Source organism: Plectrocnemia conspersa, unplaced genomic scaffold (genome assembly GCF_051122295.1).
Source record: "Plectrocnemia conspersa isolate PC_06_02 unplaced genomic scaffold, ASM5112229v1 ptg000001l, whole genome shotgun sequence".
Taxonomy (NCBI): domain Eukaryota; kingdom Metazoa; phylum Arthropoda; class Insecta; order Trichoptera; family Polycentropodidae; genus Plectrocnemia; species Plectrocnemia conspersa.
In genome coordinates this window covers 29,624,205-29,636,916 of record NW_028277165.1, presented here as the reverse complement: position 1 = coordinate 29,636,916, position 12,712 = coordinate 29,624,205, and positions in this window count along the sequence as shown.

Sequence of the window (12,712 nt, the reverse complement as noted above, 5' to 3'; positions counted from 1 at the left end):
CTTATTAAATACTCAATAAAATACTGTAATAACATATTATTTTTTAAATTATATATTAATACTAAAACCCTAATTTTTAACATTTCTTGAACATCTAACCATTTCAATTTTTCAGTTATACTTTTGTAACTTGTAGATTAATATTTATTTAAAACTACTCTCATTGTCTTATTTTGGTATTTTTGCAATATCGTTTTATCTAGTTTATTAAGCAGATATAATATTCTTTTACAATAGTTAAAAAAAGGGCAATATAATAATATTGCAAATTTTTTTTTTGTTGTGTTTATACTTTACATTTTTTTATTTTAATAATTATTTTATTAATATATGAAATAAACAACAATGGTCCTAATTTAGACCCATGTGGTACACCGTAAGATAATATAATTTTTATGAATACGCATAAATTATTCTGCATTTTTATTTTATTTTTTTAAATAATTATTAAACCATCTTAAAACTGTTTCACTATTTCTTAAACATTATTCTTTTGTCTGTTGTTTCAAAATCTCTTTTGCTTCAGTGATTTTGTTTGTTTCCTTGGCTAACAACCAATCAATAATCAAGTGTTTAAATTCTACTATTTCATCCATTAATTTCTGAAAAACTTGAACACATTCTGGACATACGACCAGAGTAATAACGTAAGGTACAGCTGCCAAAAAAATTAGCAGATATGACAATAAGAAACTCATTAGAAAACAGCACACTAATTCTACAATTTTTATTTTACAGTACAAAAAATAAGTACAAATCACAAAATTCTGCGCAGAAATATTTTAAATATTCAGGAAGATTTAAGAAATTAGAGGCTCCAATTTATCCTGGTTTTAAGGAAAGAAAAATTATTCCTGGAGAGTATTTAAATTATGAATTTAATCCAACACAATTTAAACGTTATATTTCAGCCAGTTCTGGATTATAAAGTCGATCCAATTAAAATCTTATTTTTTGGTCGGGAAAGTCATTTTATGTAGAGCTAAAAAGCATGAAAGAATTATTTGCAGATGGCACATTTTTGCTGTCTCTCTTTTAAGTATATTGCTCTTTCTTCTCTTTCTCAATAACATACATCCAACAATTAAGAAGTAAAAAACTAATGACATATTCGCTACTTCTTATTCAAAGCAATCTTTTTACAGAGTATTTGCTTCTTACATTTTGAGATTTATTTGCCAAGCAGAATTTTAAATATAAGCATTAAAACTTAATATTCACATTCACAAGGATTCCAATAAAATATTAAAGATGCTCAAATTCGAAATGAAGGGCTTCTTCTCAAACATGTCACTTAATTATTAATTAATTTGCGATTCGCGTTCTGTATGATACGTTAGTTCAAGGTGTTCTTAAATATTGCTTTATTATATCGAGTCAAAGCAAAGTGAGTATTTGTGAGATTTTAAGGATTTTCTAAGTAGTTCGTAAATATTTTATATAAACAGGAGGGAGAATTTCGATCTTTTTTTCACTTAGATACATAATAAATTAGTTTTCAGATAAATAGAAAACGTTTATAACAATATTACTAAATTATTAAACTAATTATTTAATTTTTATTTTTATTATTTTTTAATAAAAAGCGTACGTAAATATCACAAAATAAATATTTGTGTTACTAGATACAAACATGTATTATATAAAAATATAATTAAGGTATATCGTATTTACCAATGAGTAATTTCGTACACGTGTCACACCTTCGCATATTGGATTCAAAGTTTCCAATTTCAATTCCCGAAACAAACAGAACGTGTCACCGTTGCCGACAACGAATTACTTACCGGAATTCTTGAATTCTTCTCCAGTATTATATATCTCGGTTCGGTTCTTATAGAACCGTTTTTACGACATTTCTCCGCACAGATCGTTAAAAGTCGCATTTAAGGTTCCAATAACGTAAAATACCCGAACGGAAAATGGAAATTCGAATGCTCCAATGCAACGTCGTTGTGTTTTTTTCCCTTTCAATAAAAATTTCACTTTCATATCAGACGAAAATTCTTGCAGTGTAAGGTCTCGTTCTCAGTTCTGAACTTATCCGAGAAATGGATTCGTTGTACAAAAATTTTCCACGTACATTATACGTTTATTTGACTGCAATAAATTCCGATTGTTACGTTCGAGAACAATGGAAATTTACATCGTTTTACATAATGGTATGTTTTTAACAATCAAATGCATTCAATTTATTTTCATAAAAAATAGTATAAAAGTATATTTTTATTGTATTTAAAATGCTTCATTCGACCGACACTTTATGAGTGAGATACACAAATGTATACGTACGCGCAAATTTCAAGAGAGGCTATTCCTCTCTCACGTCTTTAACAAATTGAAGCATCCTTCAATAGATCTTTCTAAATAAGATAAAAAAGTTGTAAATCCAGCTCTGTGTGAGCGCAATAAAGTCAGTCTCGACCGATAAGTGCCAATTCGTCTGCTTTGGAATTGCATGAGTAAGGCCATGTATTAAATCTAAATTAAACTTTTTCTCAATAAATAAATCTGACACGCGCAAAACTAATCAAATAACTTTATTATTTTATATTTAAAATAATTTGCCCTAATCAATGTGATCAAAAATTAAAATTAAATAAACGTACGTATATTGATTGAAACGAATATAAGGATCAAAAAACTTCAGCCAGTTAGACGCTTTTGCTAATTAGATAAATAAATACACGTACACTTTTACAATATTTTAATGAAAATCAGGTGTCAAATTTCGTGTGTTAGTAGTGAATTTAAAAGGAACAGATTGATCGTTTTTAAGTATCCGATTATGTGATAATGATGATTTGATTTTATTTTATCTAAAATTTTTTCAATTAATATATGATTTATTTACAGAAATAATCTGTTGTTAACGATTTAATCAATATTGAATTTTTAAATTATTAAAACCATAATTTTAAAGGTTGTATATATTGTAAATTATCAATCTAATAACTGAATTTTTCGTTTTTTGAAGAAATAGGTTTAAATGTTTCAAAAGGTGATCTAAAATAAATTAGGCAAAACTTCCAAATTGTATAATTTTGCAAGTAATAAAGTTAAATGCTTTATTTTTTTATTAATATTATATCATTACATAAATATCATATCCTAATATAAATCTCATTTTCAATCAAATTTAAAAGCAAACTATATATTATTGACAACTCTACAAAAACCAATGTATAGTGGGTTATTATTTTAATAACTACTATTTCGTTCGTTTAAAATGGTAATTTTTTTTTTCTGTAAAAAAATTATTTGCTCTCTTCATATAATGAGCTTTTTATAAATATATTTTTATTACATAATAAAATAAGCATTTTAAGCTTCTTAATAATTAAAAAATATTTTTAATAAACATTTGCAATTAGTGATTTTTATAAAATTTTAAGGTAAGTTTAAAACTTTTTTTTTTATTATGAAATATTTATAGTTTTTAGGGGTGGCTAATTCAAGTTCCCAAACACGTAAATTTCTGAAATTTTGCACCATGTATATTTCAATTTCGAAACGTTTGATGATTTTTAACTTGTTTTTATTTATTTATTTTTCGGGTGTAAAATTCATATGTATTTATATTTTATATAAGCAAATGCATTGTTTGAATAAGTATAAAACATAATTAAAATTATTTTAGACATTCTAGTGAACATCAGTTTATTAAAAATATGTTTAAAAAGTGTTTTATTCATTTAAAACGATTAAACTTAAAAAAAATTAACTAGCTAAAATTTATATATAATTATACAATAAGACATTTTCCAGAAAATATTTTTATTTAAATTAAGCAATCATAATATTACTTACATTCCAAAAAAAAAATTCTTTACAAAATAGACTATGCTATTCTATTTTTTTATTATTAATATGATAATATCGCCAATAAAAAGTGATAAAACCAGTCTATATTATTAATGCAATTTGAAAAAATTTGCACTAACAACTTACAGTTCTCGGACTAAAAGTACATTCGTCAAATACCAAATTTTTATTTTTCTGCTACAGTTTTAACTTGTACAGAAAAAATAAACGTTCATTTTTTTGACAAAACTTTAAGGTTTGTTAACTCTAAGGGGTGTGATACAGCCAGTAAGACGTAGTTAGATTCTAGTTCGAGTTTTATTAGATTATATTTACATATGTTGCGACAAACGATAAATGGCGAAATGTTTTTTTCCGAGTGGTGGTAGAAAATCTGGCGGAGGGATGATGTCCATGGAACATCCTCAGAGGTGGCGTGACAGCGACAGTATAGCGAAGGATATTACTTCTCTGCTACGGTGGTGCTCGTATGAAGGAGTCTCATGAATGTATGTTATCCGCGAGCGGAGGGCGTCTGCTGGTCTTTTCAAATGGCTGCTTGTGACTGCCCTCTTATCATCGGAGTACATGCTTAGGTATCTAGGGCTGCAAATCTTGCTGACCAATCATCCAGCCAATATATGTACAGCGAAATAAGTATTCTTAGTAATACTTATTTTGTAAATTGTTTAATACAAAAGTTATATTTGTCTTAAAAAATTTTTTCTGGAAGTTCCAGTAATTCAATATAACTTTATATGTGTATTAAAAATTATTTTACTAATGCTTCACGTCGAATATAAGCAATAAATCAGATCAACCTCATTGTGAACTCAATACCAATAAGACAATTAATATTTTCAATTCGATGTTTTCCTTTAGAAAATATTGCGTATTATCTATTCAATGTCCGTATCAATGCTTCCATTGTAAGTGCATGAGTCGGCGTATTCTATCGGAGATTTTACTCAGAAAAACAAATAATGTATGAATTTTAGTGTGAATATATTCCTGAGCCTTTTGCGAAAAATCCAAGATTTCTCCTCATTTTTATACTTGTATTATAACTTCAATATTCCAGAGAATATTACTTTGATATGTGCGTGGGTTTATTAAGATTTTTGAGGCTTAATATTTATCTTTTCTATATCAAGAATCAGCTTGAAACTTTCCTTAATTTAAATTTAATGGAGCATCTTATTAAATATTAATACTTAAGACTTATTAATATTTATTAAAAAAAATATATATTTATTTATGCTGACTCTTAGCGATTGCTTCATTGATAACAACAAAGTTAAGACATTAATTACCACTAAATGCTATTATTATCACAACTATAAAGATTACTATTACTGCTGTATTAAAAAGCATGTTAGGATCTTTGGTTTTTTTTTTATAAAATGAATTGTCAGTTCCTTCTCAGTTATCTAAGTTCGTGCATGAATATTGTATACAAAATTTTTCAAATATTAAAAACAGAACAAATAGAATATAAAGTCCTTAATGAAAAATGGAAAACATACACACAATGTAGAAATATGGCAGTTAAATTATTAAGAATGGCTAAAAAGAAATGGTATGAAAAATTGATTGATGAAATACAAAATGATCCAAATAAGATGTGGAAATCAATAAAACAATTAATTAATCCAACTCAGAAAAACGACATAATAAAAATGGAAATTAATAAAAATATATATCAAGATCCTTATATAATAGCAGAAAAAATGAATACATATTACATTGAGAGCATAGAAGAAATTGTGAATTCAATACCAAGGATTAGTAATTTAGTACAATATAATAATAAAGCAATAATTGTATAATTTAGTAAATTTAAATCAGTATCATTAGATGAAATTCATAACATAATATGTAAATTTAAAAAAGGTACTAGTACTGATGAACTCGATATAAATATAATTAAAGAAACATGGGAAATAATCAGAACTAAATTAAATTATTTAATAAATAAAGCACTATCCTTAGGAGAAATGCCTAAAAATTTAAAGATTGCTACTATTGTACCTATACCTAAAATAAAAAATAGTAAAAAAGTTGAAGAAATGAGACCAATCAACATGCTACCGTGTATAGAAAAAATAATAGAAAAAGTAGTAATCAAACAATTAAAGGAATTTATTACTTCTCAAAACATAATATGTGAACAACAATCGGGATTCAGAGAAAAGCATTCCACTTAAACTGCATTACAAGTAGTGATAAATGATTGGCTGTTGGCTAAGGATACAAACAAAATCATTGGAGCAGTTTTCTTGGATTTCAAGAGAGCCTTCGAAACAATAGACAGAAAAATAATGTTAAAGAAATTGGAGAGTATAGGTATAAGTGATATAGTTTTAAGATGGTTTAATAATTACTTATATAAAAGAAAACAAAAAGTTAAAATAAATAATGTATATTCTTAAGAGAAATTAGTGTCTTATGGAGTACCACAAGGGTCTAAATTGGGACCATTGTTATTTGTTTTGTATATTAATGATATAGTTAATAACGTGAAAAAATGATAAATTCATCTATTTGCGGATGACACATTAATGTATTGCATAGGTGATAACATTAAAGAAATTGTAAATAATTTAAATAATGAATTAAGTTTATTAGAAATATGGTTAAAGAATAATGTACTTAAATTAAATGAGAATAAAACTAAATGTATGTTTATTAATTATAAAAATGTGTTAGATAATAGTACCAAAATAGTAATAAATAGCTCTAGTATAGAAATAGTGGATAATATAAAATATTTAGGAGTAATATTTCATACAAAATTTAATTTTAAAGAACATTTTAATTACATATTAAAAAAAAATAGTAGAAAAATAGGTTTATTATCTAGATTAAGAAATATATTAAGTATAAATACAAAAAAAATAATTTACAATAGTATAATATTGCCCCATTTTAATTATTGTGCAACACTATTAAATATGTTAAATAAATTAGATAAACAAATGTAGCAAAAATTACAAAATAGGGCAATGAGAGTAATCTTAAATAAAAATAGATTAACTAATTGTAAAAGTATGATTGATAGATTAGAATGGTTGAATGTTCAAGAAATATTGAGTATGAATGTTTTAGTATTTATATATAAGTTAGAAAATAATATGTTACCAGAATATTTTAATAAGTATTTAATAAGAAATAAAGATGTACATAAATATAATACTAGAAATAGAGAAAATTTAAAGATAATTAAGTATAAGAAAACGAGTACGGCTAGGGGAGTTATGTACGGAGGTTTTGATTTATATAATAGTCTTCCAAGAGAAATCCGAAACAGCAAAAATATAACGGGTTTCATAAATGGAATAAAAAAACACCTAAACATATAGAAATAAATTATATTATTAAGTCTCTATTATCGTATATTTTTATTTTTTATTTCTGTTATGTATTTTTTATACATTTTTTATATATGTTTACTAAATTTGTTAGATGTAAAGATTAGCTATTAAGCTAAATAAATTAATAAAATAATAATAATAACTTATCAAAAAATATTTGTAAATTAGCTGGATCATCATTATCATGTTTATGATTCATAAAAAAATGTTGATCGGTAAACTTTTCTCAGAGATCATTTTAAATGCAAGATTACGGTTATTTTTAAAACTTAATTAAAATGTTAAGAAGTATTTCAGAATTATTTAATTTGTAACTTAAAGTTGTAAATATATATGGCTAAAGCCATAAAATGTATATATTCCTAAATTACATTACAATATACATAGCGTACGTATAAGTTTCGAATAAAATCCCGCAAGATAAGAAAGCAAGAAAAATAGGTGCGTTTGATCGCAGTTTTATATGTTTCTTATTCTGAACCCCTTACCGTTGCATTTACTAGCGAAAGTTTGACGGGCAGACAGGCGATCAAAATGCGAACAAACGAGGCTTCGTCTGGGGTGTTTGCATTATGCAGACGATCTTATTTTGACATCGTGGCTGTACAAATGACTTCTAGTGTACAGTTTCCAGCGGCTAGTCTGTAAGATTGATATCTGCTCGTGAAGACTCGAAAACGTAACGACTCCATTATCGGGTCCATCCATCATAACGCTACTCGAGTTCTACGACTGAGATTTAACGGCTAGTGAAGATAATAACAATAGAGAAAATAATCAATAAACTCCCTTGTGTTTGTAAACAGAATGCAATCGCGTGTGTTTGTCTTCTGCACCCAGTTAAGTTTGTTTTCGTGTTTTCTTTTTCAACCTCACACCCAGAGTCTGTTTACGGCCTGAAAAATATTTACATTAGATAATTTTGTATTAGCTATGGTATTAGATTCGTTTAAAACCAGGTCAACAATAACACACACGCAAAATATATTATTTTTCCAAATTAAAATCGTAAATCATGAACCAAAATTTGTGTGCAAAAAAAGTTTTTTTGATTATCTACTTGAAATTGTTTACATTACTTCATATAAATGTACAATTTTAATTAAGTTCCTGTTGATTTATAAATACTAAAATTAAGGAGAGATAAAGTTTCTTCTTGCGTATATATAATTTAATTAATAAGCATAAAATTATATTTCAATCGGTCTCTTTGCTTGCTTTAATACAAATAGCAAATTCTAAGATTACTCTCAGAAGTCTGGTTATGTATATATTTTCATAATTTAAATCTTGCGCTATCTCAAACGCTACAAAAAATGTGTATATTTATACTTAAAATTACAATTGTGTTGCTATATTATATAATAAAAAATATGAAAAATTGTTATTGATTAGTGAAGTTGATATGAACCGATTTTAATTCATTCAAGTTTACATTTAATTGTTTGCTTCTATTAAAGCTTCATTGCAATTTTTGAGAAGTATCCTTTATTTTTTTCCACACCATCAAAAGACTTTTGTACCATCTGCATTTTTTGCAATTGTGACATTTTCTTTTTGTGAAAAATCAGATGTTTTTAAAAAGTAGACTGATGGCTCTAGGACACTTTCTTGTGGGACTCCAGCTCTATTTTATTATAATTAATAATATTCGATTTCATGTTTAATTTATTAATATTGCTTCAGTAGTACGCTATTTATTAAGTAAATTAATTTCGTGAACCAAACTATTTTTTTTTTATTTAACAGAAGGTTTTCGAATGCTTCAGAAAATATTTTAGCAATAATATAGTTCTGTACGATAAAGTATTAATACTTCTAATTTTTTTTCATGTATTTGGCACAGGTTTTAATTATGTTAGTTTAATTATTGTTTTTTTTGGAAACTTCATTATACTCTCGCTAGTTGTCAAATCCGGGTGATTTATATTAGTTATTATTTTTATGGTCACTTCTGTTGGTGATACGTGTGTTATTTCATTTTCCTTATTTTCTATTTTACTCCCTGTAAGATTTTCCAATGTCCTAATTTTATTTGGTTTGAAAACTCTTTCAAGATGAGAAGTAAAACGTTGATTTTTTGGTTAATTATCTTTCGCTAAATTAGCATTTGTCATTTCGATTGATTGCATGTGGTTTAACAATAAGTTGCTTTTTATAAAAAATAATATTTATTTACTGTTAAATTATTTAAGTGATTAATTAATAATTCTTTACATTTTAATTGTTTAATTTTAAAGTTTTTGGTTCGATACCATCTTCTTTTAGTCCTTTTTTTATTTAATAGTTTTATTGCTTACTAACGTATTGGTAAGTAAGGTATGGTTTAACCCTTTGATAAGCATTTGATATCGCCGTACATGTACGGCGGTCGATATTTCACTGTTTTGAGGTACCCCAGATAGGATTATATTTATATAATATATAATATAATTGTTATTTACTTACATATATAAATATTTTTAATTTATTTTTTTGTAAATGATTTCTATATAAAACAAAACAAAAAATATTTTATATTATTTTATAATAAAATATTGAAAGCCTCTGTATCGATTTTAAAAAATCTATAAAAGCCGAATAATATATAATTAATAAGTAAAATAACAAAATTTAATGATTAAAAAGAGTTAAAATAAATTATTGAAACATAGTAATACAAAAAAATAGTAAATCAAATCAAAGCAATCAAACTAATGGAATCACTGATTTTTTTATTATTATTTACTATGAATGCAGTATTAAAGAATAATAAATAAATAACAACAGAAATAATTATGGAAATATTTGTAAAATTAACTCACTCCCAGGTGTATTTATTACACAGCAAATTAACAAATGTTTATAAGCTGAGTAACTAATCAATGGGTTAAAACTGCTTTTTAAATGTCCCTGAAAGAGTGTCTATATTTTTTACTTTTTAATTATACATTTAACCAAATAATGTATTTAAGTTATATTTTAGAGATTTTCAATTCAGTTTTTTTTTTTAGAGTTTCTCTTTTATGATAAAATTACTGCTGAATGGTGTAATGTTATTCTTTACTCTGTGTGTTGACCATTGTTTTCTTTTATAACTATAAAGTTATTATATTTAGAAATGAACGATTTTAGGAGGTCTGACATTTATAATATTTAATCTAAGATTTAAGTTTTAATATTGTATTTCTTAAAACACGAACAGTCTTTGGGACCTATGTATAGTATCCAGCAATTAGTTGTAAAATTTTGTGTACCAAAAAAGCTTTTCACAATCATCTTAAGCGAAATTCTGGGTCGTAAAATATTTTACGACTCTCTGATGGAAAATTTCGCGTGACACCGACGCATATATTCTGGTCCATATGCAACGGCGGCTTGTAGCCGAAGAAATGCATAAATTTTATGAAGCCGAGCTTTATGGGTCGCACTGTCTCCAAAGCGTCGGCTTCTCTCTGTTCCAAAGTTTGTAAATACAAATACAACTGTGCACTCGGGGTTTTAGTATATCTTAAGCAACTCGGTAATTTTTGCTTAGTAGCGAACTTACTACACCCTTAACATTTACCCATGACAATAATTGCGTAAAAATACTAAATTTTTTGTTACTTAATTACCTTTTCACTTAACATAAAATTTTACCATTGTAAATATTGCTCTGATCTAATTTGATTCAAGATTTAATTTTTAAGTGTTACGAAATCAGTTTTGTTTTATTTTTTCTAATATTCTTAAATGCACAAAAGTTACCTTTATTCATAAAAAGGGTGATTCTGCATGAATAGCTATAGACTAGTTACAGTGTTATCAGTTCCTGCATAACTTTCGGTTATGTTAGATCAACAATGATCAACAACAATTAGCTCTAAAGCATATACTTATCATTACTTATATTTATATTTTAAACAAATTTATAGCGAAAAAAATTTAAGCTGTAATGATAAGTATATGGAACATATATCCGTATCGTGTGCTTTAGAGCTAACAGTAAGGGCGTAAACTCAAACTTGCCATATTTTTCCATATTATCATAAATGATGAAATGAATTGCTTTCAAACTGACTGTGTTAGCGCAAATAAAATATAGGCTTTAATGTTTTACCTTATCCACCTGATTCTCCAGTCATTGCTCTTTTTGATTAATATTTATTTCGATTGCTACAACACTTCCTATACGAAAACAATTTAATATGCAGATGTGAAAAAGGGCTATCGGAACATTTTGTATCAAAGCTTTCAACATGTTACACTAATGGAGTGTAAAAAATGATTTGAGAGAAAAATTATATTTAAAATCATGAAATTTTTATTTTTTTGATATATTAATAAAATGACATTAGTTTTGGGATTACATAATATTTATAATCTGATCAAATTAGTGCATTTATTTGAAATAATAATTTAATTATACGTTAGTCCTAATTTTACTAAAAAATAGCGATTAAATTAGAAAAAGGTAGCATATAATAAATAGTTAACAAACTTTCTAACCACCCGATGCAGAGTTGTTTAGATTGCTATCTCTCCTTGTCGCTTTGAGTCACGCACGCCACTGAGCTTCACACTCGGTTGCCTAAGCTCTCTTCTGCCAATGAATTCTATGCACTTCGCAAACTTTCTCCGATTCCCTCTTTGATCCTTTCAAGATAAGGGTTCAGCAACCACTTTCACTTTTCGCGTGAAACTGATGAATTTTTCATGTAGACTACGAGCAAAAATCACACGAAAACAACAACAAACAGCATACAAACGCATCACATACATACATAAAAAAAAGCTAGAGAAGACCCTTCGTGCGTTTTTGTAATTACAATATTAGTTATATCTGTGTTGATTTACTGCAGTAATTACAATGGTAAAGTTGGACATTAATATGTTACGTAAAAACGCTTTATCGTCGAAAAATAGGTTAAAGTAATGTGTAAATATTTTTTTGTATATATATATATACATAAAAGAAATGTATAATTTATCATCACGCCTCATTTCAACGTTTTGGGTTAGCATCAATCAAGATTTCGCAGACGTATCTTGTTAAAATGTTCGATATAAAAGATGTTTTGGAGTTTCGTCTATGCTGCTCGTAAATTCGATGAGGGACAATTGATTTTGGATTTCATAAATAAACATTATATATCAATTTAGAATGAGTATTCAATATGCTATAAATATTTTGATACAGAATCACATTATGCTGTGATTTTCGTTTATTTTATATATAACATGTTTATTAAAAACATAACACAAGTTTGTTTTTTCTTATATCATATATTCTTATTTAATCATTCAATATAGTTACAAATTTAGAAGAGAAGGGGCTAGTTCTTGTTGAACAATGTAATATTTTACCTACTTATATTTATTTTATTCTCCTTGGTTGGTAATACATAATAGTACAATAGATGCTTTGTTTTAATTTCCGTTTTCGTATACGTTTACGTCTTTCGAGATCTTTAGTTCGATTTCCGTCGGTAGCAAAATAAAAAATGCACTGTTAATAGAAAATTTCAGGCTCTAGCAGAGACTAAAAATTATTTATTGTTGTTACCGCATTT